Below are 12,017 nucleotides of genomic sequence, written 5' to 3' on the forward strand. Positions count from 1 at the left end.
TCTGTCCTGCCTGTCCTCGTTTGCATTGTTTTCAAAATGAAGGCAAATCAGTATCAACAAAAATCTATCTCGCGACATATACCGGTTGAAGATGGGCGATGGAACAAGGCTGTCTTTGTTCCAATAGTCCTGGACGACAGCTTTCTCGGAGTGTTTCATCAACATACATAGAGCGAGAAACACGTACATTTCGTCGATTGTCATATCCTTCCATCACGTGAGGCGTGAGACGGGTAATATGCCGCCTTCTATGAGGATGTGGGCGTATGTCTTTTTCTCGGTCACAAGATGGTCCATGAAGACATTGTCGAAATATGCCTGGAAATATTCCATGTCCGCCATATCATCACCGATATACAAGAATAAAGCTGTAACACCAACGTCGGTATCATCAAACGTTGGTATTTGGGGCACAAATGTGGGGCAATCCTCCCACACAAGTACACCAGGGGGTTTGGTGTTGGCGCCAACACCACGGCCAACACCACGACGGGCATCAAAACCACGGCTACGTCGTCTGCTGCTGCTGCTGGAGCTGCGTGAGAGTATGCTTGATGCTGAGGCAGATTTCCGTACCGTAGGCCTTCCACGAACACCTGATGTTGAGGGGCCCACTGACGTCATGCTGGCAGACACGCCGCTGCGTGCCTGCACGTGTTGCTAAGGCAGCAAAACCCCGCCTGGTACCACCCCCACTGCTAGTACTGGGGTCGTCCACACTATGCGTATCGGAGCCAATATCGCTGAACCCCGAGAAAGATTCGTCACATTTACTGTCCCTGAATAATGAACTCGCATCTGGGGACATACGTGATGGTGGTGATGATAACGGTGTTGACCCAGGGCTGCGAGACATGCCGGGCGAGGAGCGTGTACCATACACGCTCGCCACATCTTCCACTTCTGTTTCCCCCTAACTCGTATCAGACCACTGTGTCAGATCTTTCTCTGGATCATAGTCCAGGTCATCATCCATAGCACCGTCGTCGTACAATATAACGCAAATTTCCTACTCAGAGAGTCGTTTTAAATGACCGCGGGCCTCTGTGGAATGGGAGCTCGTTGATGATGCGTCAGACATGGTTGCTGCTTGGGAACTAGAGCTCCCCATGGCTGCGGGGCATGCTGGGATATTTTTGCAAGAGGACGGACGATCACTGGGACCCCCAGCCATCCATTCCATACCCACGTTACCGCACGCCACTTTTAAATTGGACATGAAAAATACAAACACCGGGAGGCGCGTTGTGCACCTGAAGCCTGGGCCTGCAGGCGCGTTGCGCAGTTAAAGGGTTAAGAACCGTAAGTCCGTCGAGATCGGGTTTAGTGACGAAAGGAGGATTGATATTAAAAGGCTCCCCTCGCTCTTGACGTTGGGTACTACAGTTCTACACGTGTAAGAGTATGCCTCTTCAAGCACCCAGGCGTCAAAATAGAAGAAGTCCAAAGGAATAACCAAAACAAGCAAAAGGTCGGCAGGAAACGACAAGCAGATAGGAGAAGAGGGGGAGAAAAACGAAACAGAAGGAGAAGGAAAAGTTGTTCAGCACAATTAGAGAGGACAGCAGCAGGAGCACAAGGCTACAAAAGGGCAGAGGACTGTCCCAAGGAGCATCACACTCCGCAGCCGCCCTCTAAGCCCCCCCCCCTCACGGCATCAACGAGCTGAACAGGGAGGGGGGAGAAAGGTTGTAACAAGTGTCAATATGATGATTATAACAGAAAATTGGTAATACATAAACATAAGAAGAGGGGTAGTTACAAGAAGTGAAGTAAATAAAGTAATAATATTGACAACTGGTATTTGGAAACCACTGAGTCCAAACCCAGTACGCAACCTCTCTCAGAGACGAGGTATCCAGAAAGAAATCTCGTCAAAACCGTCAAAAAAAAAAAAAAAGACTCGTGCCTGCCCCAACCCAGCGAAAGCCACACATCACCCCTCCTTCCCACCCATCTAATCCATGCCTCATCCCATAATGGCAGCTCCCAGCAAAGCCACCACCACCACTGTTATAAGCCACTACCGCTACCACCGGCAGAAACCACCACTGTCATCAGCGGAAGAAGTCGCCACCGCCACCACCGGATGAAGCCGCCACCGACACCTTCGGCAGAGTTTTGTAAGAACAGCTAGGAGAGAAATAATTTTGACATTGGAACAACAAATGTGCCAAGCACACACAATGTAAGCCACTCAAAATGTCAGCAACACATAATGCTACGCATGTCAGGCACACAATGTCTGGCACAAACAATGTAAGGCGCACATAATGACAGGCACACATAATGTCAGGCAGGCATAATGTCAGGCACATATAATATCATGCAAACATAATATCAGGAACAAACAATGTCAGGCACACAAAGTCAGGCAAACATAAAGACAGGCATTCAAATTACACACAGAGATCACACTAACGTGATGCATCAAATGAACAAATCCACAAGGGCCGTGACGAGGATTCGAATCTGCGTCCAGGAGCATCCCAGACACTGACTTAATCGACTGAGCTACGACAGGGTAAAAGAGTTGAAACCGAAGTTCTACTGAACTTAATGGATCTCGTAGCCTCTCCGAGGCACAAACCAGGGTTTTACACAGGCATGTTCAGACTTTTGTTCACAGGCATACAAAGTCAGGCACACATAATGTCAGGCACACTTAATGACATGCACACATAATGTCAGGTGCACACACAAAGTATGGCACATATAATGTCAGGTGCACACACAAAGTATGGCACATATAATGTCAGGCACTCAAAATGTCAGGCACACATAATGTGAGGCACACATAATGTCAGGGACACATAATATCAGGCACACATCATGTCAGGCACACATAATGTGATGCACATATCATGCCATGTACACAATATCAGGCACACAGAGATATTAGAAAGAACTTTTTTAGTGTCAGGTGGTTGACAAATGGAATGCATTTGGAAGTGATGTGGTGCAGGCTGACTCCATACACAGTTTCAAGTGTAGATATGATAGAGTCCAATAGGCTCAGGAATCTGTACACCTGTTGATTGACGGTTGAGAGGCGGGACCAAAGAGCCAGAGCTCATCCCCCGCAAACACAACTAGGTGAGTACAACTAGGTGAGTAAATAATTTCATACACTCATAATGTCAGGCACATATAGTGTCAGCCACACATAATGTCAGCCACACAATATGTCAGGCACACATAATGCCACACACACATAATGCTATGCGCTTATAATATTTGGAGTACATAATGTCAGGCAAACACAAGGTCAAGCAAACATAATGTCAGGCACACACAAGGTCAAGCAAACATAATGTCAGGCCCACATAATGTCAAGCAAACATAATATCAGGCACACATAATATTAGAAACACATTATGTTAGCCACACATTATGTTAGCCACACATATTGTCAAGCACATAAAGTCAGGCAAACATAATGTCAGGCACATATAATGTCAGGCTCACAAAATGTCAGGCTCACAAAATGTCAGGCTCACAAAATGTCAGGCTCACATAAGGTCAGGCACACATATTGTCCGGCACACATATTGTCAGGCACACATAACGTCAGGCACAGAATGTCAGGCCCACATAATGTCAAATACACATAATGCCAGGCACATTTAGTGACAGGCACACATAATGTCAGGAACACATAACGTCAGGCACACATCATGTCTAGTACACAAATGTGGGAAAATCCTAGCAGGCTTTAATTTTTTTTTAATGAATTATTAAATATTTACTTTAATTTTTGTTTTAATTGACTTTAATATTATATTATTTTTCTTCTGAGTTAGTTCACAGTGTTTTCTTAGCTAGTGGACTGTATATTCTAATTCAGTTGCTAGAACTTATCACACACAGTTGCGGGGGACAATTTGTAGCTTAAACCACTTTGAGGTGGATCCTTCATAAACAACAATAATAATAATAATAATAATAATAATAATTTTTATTTAGGTAAAGGTACATACATAAAGAGATTTTACAAAGTTTGTTGGCTTTATAGATAGAGCTAGTACATACAATGCCTAAAGCCACTATTACGCAAAGCGTTTCGGGCAGGAGCTCATCAACAAATTGTTTACCTAGTTTTTAATATATAAATTATAAATCATACCACATATGGTGGTCTAATCTACTGTAATTATACTTATTGTTAATTTAATTCTGTATACTACTTTACAGTATTAAACACAAAAGGGCCTTACCTGATGCTGTAATAGTGACCTGCTAAGGCTGTGTAATGGTAGCATCAGATTGGGGTGTGGCCCTGTGCCTCAGAGTGCCACGAAATGGCGGCTATCAGGAGGCCTGCAAAGCTTGATGTACAGCAGGGTAACAAATTTCTATAATTATGTTGGGAGCCAGCTATAATCCAAGGTAACTTCACATCACTCATTCTTGCCGAATGTTTAGAATTAATAATGGTTCCCTAAACACATAAGTACAGGTATGACATGGAATATGTGTGTGTGTAGCAGAGCTGAGTAAACATACTTGTTTGGAATTTTCTCATGCTAATAACCGGCTACTTAATCTATATTATATGGTGTACCTATAATGCCAGAGTCTAAAACAGTTGGATACTTTGCTCTTCTCTTTGTTAATGAGATCTTCGGTTGGGCGGATCGTAAAGGATTCTGTGTCGAAGCTCAGAGAAAGAACTTTTACGTGTTGTAAAATTTGTCAGGGAGTGCTTCCTGACTGTGTTTACAAGTTGCTGTGTTGTGGTGCTCGGCCTCCCTCCTTGTTCAAATGTTTTGATTCTACTTCTGATTTTATTTAACAGTAGCAAAGGAGTCAAGATGTATTTTTGGTGTTGGAAATTATATTAAGTCCTAGTGAACACTTTTTTATTAAGTTTAAACACTAGACTGTTATTTAAAAAGAGATGAGATATATAAATATACGTCTTGTTGGATGACGTCACAGAATAACCCATTCTCCTTTTCTTTATTGGGTAACTTATGTTATTTTGTGTGTCGGATTTCCGACATAATCCTGGGGAGGTGTTGGGAGGAACATGGGTTGTAGTCACGGTAAGGACTGGGAACACTTTTTCCTCTCCTTCAGAATTATAGTGTTGGTTTAATTTTAGTTTGCATCGTTGTGCAACAGTTACTGGCTCTTCGGGTGCTGGAAGTCGTTGAACGTCTTCTTTTCCTGCTAGTTCTAAAGGAACTAATTTCTCTAATGTTCTGAGAGTAGTGTTGCCTCGGCATTTTGTTTTCACTATTCTCAACATGCCCTGGCTGTCTGGATGAACAGAGTCTATATGGCCTATAGGCCATTCTGAGCGTGGCCCATCGCTGTCCACCAGAACTATGTCACCAGGGTTCAAGTTAATTGTGTTGTAGGGGTTGTTTGCCCCGTAATGATACTCCCTCAGAGCAGTAAGGAATTCTCGAGTCCATACATCATTCCACCGACCTATCACCCCTGACAGATTCGTGAAACATTGAACCAAATCACTCTCTCTCGGACTTATGAAGGATCCTCTGGTTCCTCATCCGTAAGGGACACTAGGGTGCTGAGAGGTCTTCCATACATCAGATGAGCTGGACTTAATGGTTCACGCTGCTAAACATCATCAGAGAGGTAGGTAAGTGATCGGTTATTAACTCATGCTTCTATCTCTATGCCTACGGTTTGGAGCTCCTGTAGGCCAATCTTTTGGCGGTGTAGGGTTTTCCGTAAAGAACGTTTCACCGTACCAATCATGCGTTCATAGAAGCTCCGTGCCATGGTGCTCTGGTAGGTATGAATTTCCAGTGGCACTGCCGTTGATTTTGGGCCGTACGCACCTTTGGGTGTGTCCATATTTTCCTCAGACATGTCTCTCGTGCCTCTAAGTTGGACCCTTTGTCTGAGATCATTAATTTAGGACAGGATCTTTGTGAAGCAAACCTGCGGAAAGCCTGTAAGAATGCCTCAGCAATCATATCGGAAGTCACTTCTAGATGGACTGCCCTTGTTGTGGCACAAGTGAAAAGACATATATGCCTCTACTGGTTTTTTGTCCTTGGTGCCTGCTAGTGTTAGTGCTCCTGTGAAACCTACTCCTGTAGTCTCAAAGGGACGAATATATACAACTCGTTCCATTGGAAGTGGAGGAGGGCCTGGATATGGACACACTCTGGCATCGTGTCTCTGGCAAATAACACAAGGTTTAATTATGGATTTTACAGTCTGCCTACCATGGGGTAAGTAAGTAATTATCAAAAGAAGGCACCAAACCGGGAAGGCTATGTAGCACCATCAAATGTGCGGAATAATCAGAGGGCGCTATATATCACCAAGGATGCCAATACGAGAACAAAAACGCATAAGGCGAACGATATCAAAAGTATCCGAGTCACCAAGAATTCTATTGAGGGATAGGTGACCGCTTGGGGTGGTTGGAAAACAAGACACACGCTCGTCCTGGAACTCAGGACATTCAAGAAGGACATGCACAACCGTAAGAGTGACAATGCAACTAGGACAATAAGGAGCAGGGCGGCGCTCCATCAAGTGACCATGGGTTAAGCGAGTATGGCCAATACGCAACCTCGCCAGAGCTGTTTCCCATCGCCGGTTACGGTGGTAGGAGGACCGCCACAAGGAAACACAACACTTAGGAGTACGCAGTTTGTTACCAGTAACAGACGACCAAGAAGCCTGCCAACGGGTAAGGACAGAGAAATGGATAACCGGGTAAAAGTCGGAATATGGAATACCTTTACGAGAGATGGGACAAGAGCGGACAGCTTCCTTGGCGGCAGCATCCACACACTCATTTAAAGACACACCAATATGGCTGGGAACCCAACAAAACTCAACCGACTTAAATTTACTGTGAACAAGAAACAGCCAATGCTGGATCTCGACAACTACTGGATGAACCTGATTAAAGGACCCGAGAGCCATGAGGGCACTACGCGCACTACGAGAGTCAACAACAACTACAAAGGAAGACTGACAACGAGAAAGCAGGAGACGAAGAGCATAGAGAATAGCATAAAGCTCCGCTGTAAAGATGCTAGTCTCCAGAGATAAGCGACACATATAAGTGCGATCAGGAAAAACAACAGAGTAGTCAACACCGTCCGCAGACTTAGACCCATCGGTGAAGACAGAAACGGAGCGGCAGTGAGGAGAAAAGTGCTAAAGGAAAATGTGTTTTAGAACGGTAGGAGGGGTAAAAGCTTTAGTGACGCGAGTCAAGGATGTACAAAACCGCGGAAAGGGACTCTCTACGGGGCCAAAGAAGGAACAACACGAGGAGAAACATTAGAAATATGAAGGGAAAGAGAATCCTGTAGGCGAGATAACCGGACAGAAAGAGGGAGGTGGTGAAGAGGAACAGGAACCGTAGGAGTGGTAAAAGTTAAAGCATGACAGTGGCGAGAGGAAGGATGTTGTAAGGACCACGCAAGATAGCGAAGACAGAAGTGTTCACGGCAGTCCTGGAGAGACAGGAAGCCAGTGTCAACATACAAGCTAAGGACGGGAGTCGAACGAAAGGCACCAGAACTGAGGCGCAACCCAGTATGGTGCAAAGCATTAGGACAGGGAAGAGTAGAAGGAGAAGCAGACGAGTAAGCAGGGCAGCCATAATCGAGCTTAGACAGGACGAGAGAGGAATGTAAAGCAAGGAGAGTGCGCCTATCTGCCCCCCAAGAAGTATGGGACAATACCCGAAGGAGGGTAGGGGCCTTAGAGCACTCAACACGGAGGTAAGAGATATGGGGAGACCAAGACAAACGAGTGTCTAGGAAAAACCCCAAAAGCTTATCGGAATCTTTGTACTCAAGGGGATGATCATAAAGTGACAAAGAGGGACGAAGAACGACCCGTTTCCGAGTAAAAGTCATGGCAGAAGTCTTAGAAGTAGAGAACTTTAAGCCATGATCGGTGGCCGAAGACGACACGGTATCAATTGCAAGTTGAAGCCGGAGCTGAAGGAGAGGCGAATCATCACCCTGACAGCAAAGGGTAAGATCATCGACATAGAGAGCGGAGAAGACACCTGAAGGAAGAGAGGAAAGAAGACCATTGAGGGCAACCAGAAAAAGAGTAGTGCTCAGAATACTACCCTGGGGCACACCTTCGTATTTCTGAAAAGAGGGAGAGAGAGCGGTACCAAGTCGCACCCGAAAGGAACGACGAGAGAGGAAGCTGTGGAGAAAGAGAGGGAGATGACCACGAAGGCCAAAAGAATGAAGTGGAATTAGAATATGATATCGCCATATGGAGTCGTAAGCCTTTTCCAGGTCAAAAAGGACGGCAACATCGGAGGTCTTCGCAGCAAAAGCAGTACGAATATAGACCTCCAAGTTAACCAGGACATCTCTCGTGCTGCGGCACTTGCGGAAACCAAATTGAGAAGGGGAGAGGAGGTGATGGTGTTCCAGGAACCACATCAGACGAACGTTAACCATACGTTCAAAGAGTTTTCAGACACAACTTGTGAGGGCAATAGGGCGAAAGTCCTTAGGGGAAGTCCCCAGAGACCCCGGTTTGCGAACAGGGAGGACAACGGCATCGAGCCAGTCCTCAGGGACTGACGACGACTCCCAGATCCGATTAAACAGACTCAATAAATCCTGAGACGTGCACGGAGGGAGATGGCGAAGCATCTCATAATGAATACCATCGGATCCCGCTGCTGTAGAACCGCAGAGGGCCAGGGCAGAACGAAGTTCAGAGAGAGAGAAGGGATCATTATAGGGAAGGCGAAGACGAGTGCAGAAATCTAAAGGACGAGACTCAAGGACAGGTTTACGAAGAAGGAAAGATTGGGGAAGATAAAGACCAGAGCTAACAGAAGAAAAGTGGAAACCCAGTTCGGAAGCAACCTGCTATGGGTCCGCAACAAGAGTAGCATGGAGGTGAAGGACCGGTGAAACATCGGGAACGAACTTACCTGCTATCTTGCGGAAACGCTTTAAGATCTGTGGCAGAGGAGTTTCGGACGTAATTGTGGAGACAGAAGATGCCCAACATTCACTCTTAGCCGTACGGATGGTATGGGCCATCGCACTCGCTTTCCGAAAAGAAAAGAAAAGCACCGCCGTCGGCCGTCTGCCGACGGCGGTGCCTATTCCAGGCTGCACGCTTACATCGGACAGCCCAAGCACTGTCTGCATTCCACCAGGGAACGCACTACCGCGGACCCCGAGAGGAAGAGCGAGGAATAGAGCGGAGGGGAGCGTCGAAGACAGTGTCCTGAAAAATGAGGAGAGCACGAGGGAGAGACAGAAGGGAGAGGTCAGAGAGAGCAACATTGAGGGTAAATAGGTTACAGTCCGCCTTAGCAAACTGCCACCTAGGGAAGGAGAGTGAAGGGCGAAAAGAGAAAAAGGAAAGGATGGGGAAATGATCACTGCTATGGAGGTCATCGAAAACCTGCCAAGTGAAATCTAAGTAAAGAGAAGAAGAGCAGAGAGAAAGATCAAGACAGGAAAGGGTGCGAGTCCGAGAGTTCAAGTGAGTGGGCTCACCAGAATTCAGAAGAGACAGGGAAGAAGAGAGGATAAACGGCTCAAGAAGGCGACCTCGGGTATTCGTCAGAACATCACCCTAAAGAGAATGACAATTGAAATCACCCAGCAGGAGCACAGGCTCCAGCAAGGAGTCCAGGAGGTGTTTTAAATCAGGAAGAGAAAGCGGGACACTCGGAGGGAGATAAATGGAACAAACTGTGTCCCATTTCCCCACAAAAATACGAGCAGCAGAACAATGGAGAGGCGAAGGAAAAAGTTAGGGGAAAAAGGGAACATCAGCGCGAAGCAAGAGAGCAGAAGAATTAGGAGCCCCAGCAACGGCTGGGGGGGGGGGAGAGAAAGGAATAGCCACGAAAACGACCAGGGCGAGCACCAAGCATCGGCTCCTGGAGACAGACACAAAGGGGCGAAAACCGCGAGATTAGAAGTTGGAGTTCGAGGAAATTGTCGTAATAACCTCGAACGTTCCATTGAAGAATAGACATCAACGAGAAGAGAAAGGACAACAACAGAAAACAAGGAAGAAACAAAGGCGAAAGAGCAACATAGTACGTTAAAGAATATCAGGGTCAGCAAAGTCAGGGTTAGGGGGCATAGGTAAACTGAGCAAAGACGGAGGGAAGGAAGCGGGAGAACAGACCAGAGGTGGGCGGGTGGGGTCCGGAGGAAGAGGAGGAGACAACGGAGAGGAGCAGCCAAGGACAGCAGCAGGAAGAGGGGGAGTAGAAAGAGGGGAGCACACCTCAGCAAGGACAGCAACCGAGAGGGAAGCAGGAGCCAAAGAAACCTCCATAGCAGGAACAGGGGGCGCAAACACTGAAATGAGAGGGGAAGGGGCAATAGAGTCAGAAGTAGAGGCCGAGGAAGAAAGCGAAGCCTTCTTACCCGCCGGGGAGGAGGAAGGAGAGGAGCCAGGCTTAAGCTTCTGACGTAAAGAGACGGGTGTCCCAGCAACTACGTACCGAGCAACGGATTCCAGCGTTTCAACAGGAAAAGCTGAACGAGAGCACACACGACGGCCGTTAGGAGAGCGATGGACATCCGCCTGCACCGACAGGCGGCGGGGAGAGTCAATAAATGGAGAAGGATCGGAGGGAGACGAGGAAGAAGACACAGGAGACATGACAGACCGGGTAGAGAGAAGGGGAACCCCAGACAGAGGACCAGGAGGGGGGACCCTTCGGGACAGAACTCAAAGGACCAGAGGATGGGGCAGTGGGCGTATCAGGGTCCAAGGCCCGGTAACGGTTGTGAATCTGAGGAAGGTGGGAAGGACGAGGAGAGGAAGAGCGCAACACCCGAGTATAAGAGACGTTAGCATAAGGCGGGAGCCGGCGAACCTGGCGCCTCGCCTCGGGAAAAGATAAACGCTCCCGGTGTTTCAAGTTGAGGACGGCTACCTCAAGCTTGTAATGGATACAGGCACGGGAAAGGTAGGATGAGCCTCACCGCAGTTGAGGCAGCGAGCTTGGGATGAAGTGCACTCCGACTTAGAGTGACCTTCACCCCCACACAAAGGACAGAGAGAAACAGTCCCAAAGCAGTGGAGAGCACCATGCCCAAACCTTCAGCACTTGTTACAGAGTCGAGGAGAAGGAATATACTACTGGACAGAGCACCTGGCACCAGCAAGAATGACAGAGGATGGAAGGGTCCTACCATCAAAGGTGATCTTCACAACCCGAATTGGTTGACGGCAACGACCACGAGGGGGACGAGTAAACGAGTCTACCTGGAGGACAGAATTGCCTTGGACATCAAGAATATGCCGAATGTCATCGTGGCAGTCCTGCAGATTCCGAACACCGGTTGAAACATGGGGCAGGAGGAGAATAGTGCCAACACTGGCATTCAACCGAGTGTTCTTTGAGACCCGAACAGGGATTTCGCCAAGGCAGGATAAGGCAGCCAAGCGAGAAGTTGCATCCTGATAAGGAGCAGTAACGACACGTGTACCAAGACGAATGGGGTTGAAAGTAATAGACGCATCCACAGAATCAACGAGATGCCGATGGAGGGAGAAATTGTCAGGAGGCGCGGAATCAAGAGGGAGGAGATCAAAGTATTTGGCCCACGAAGCAGGACCAAATAAGGCCTGATACGCATCAGTACAGGAAGGAAACGAGTGAGTGCGGCTGTGGTGCTGACAGCGTTGAGAACCCCCAGAGAGAGAGGGGTCAAAAGGCGCAGTAGTTACAACAAGAAACTTAGCCGGACCAGGGGACCAAGTGGTCACCACTGGGGGCTTGAGGCTCGACCCAACCACAGAGGAGGGAGGGGAGCTGGGGGAAGAATTCAGGACGGTCAAAGGCGGAGCAAGGTCGGGGCCCAATGCAGCGAGAGCTACAGAGCCCGGTCTTCAAATACAGGCCGACTCGGGGCTTGGTCGCCCACCCCACGAGCCTGAGAGGGTACAACAGAAACATCCAACGACATATAGATGAAGAGAAAGAAATTCATCCACGAATGTGCCCCCATACCCACCATGGAGCCACAATTAGAGGCAGGACATCCAACAGG

This window comes from Procambarus clarkii, chromosome 16 (genome assembly GCF_040958095.1).
Source record: "Procambarus clarkii isolate CNS0578487 chromosome 16, FALCON_Pclarkii_2.0, whole genome shotgun sequence".
NCBI lineage: Eukaryota > Metazoa > Arthropoda > Malacostraca > Decapoda > Cambaridae > Procambarus > Procambarus clarkii.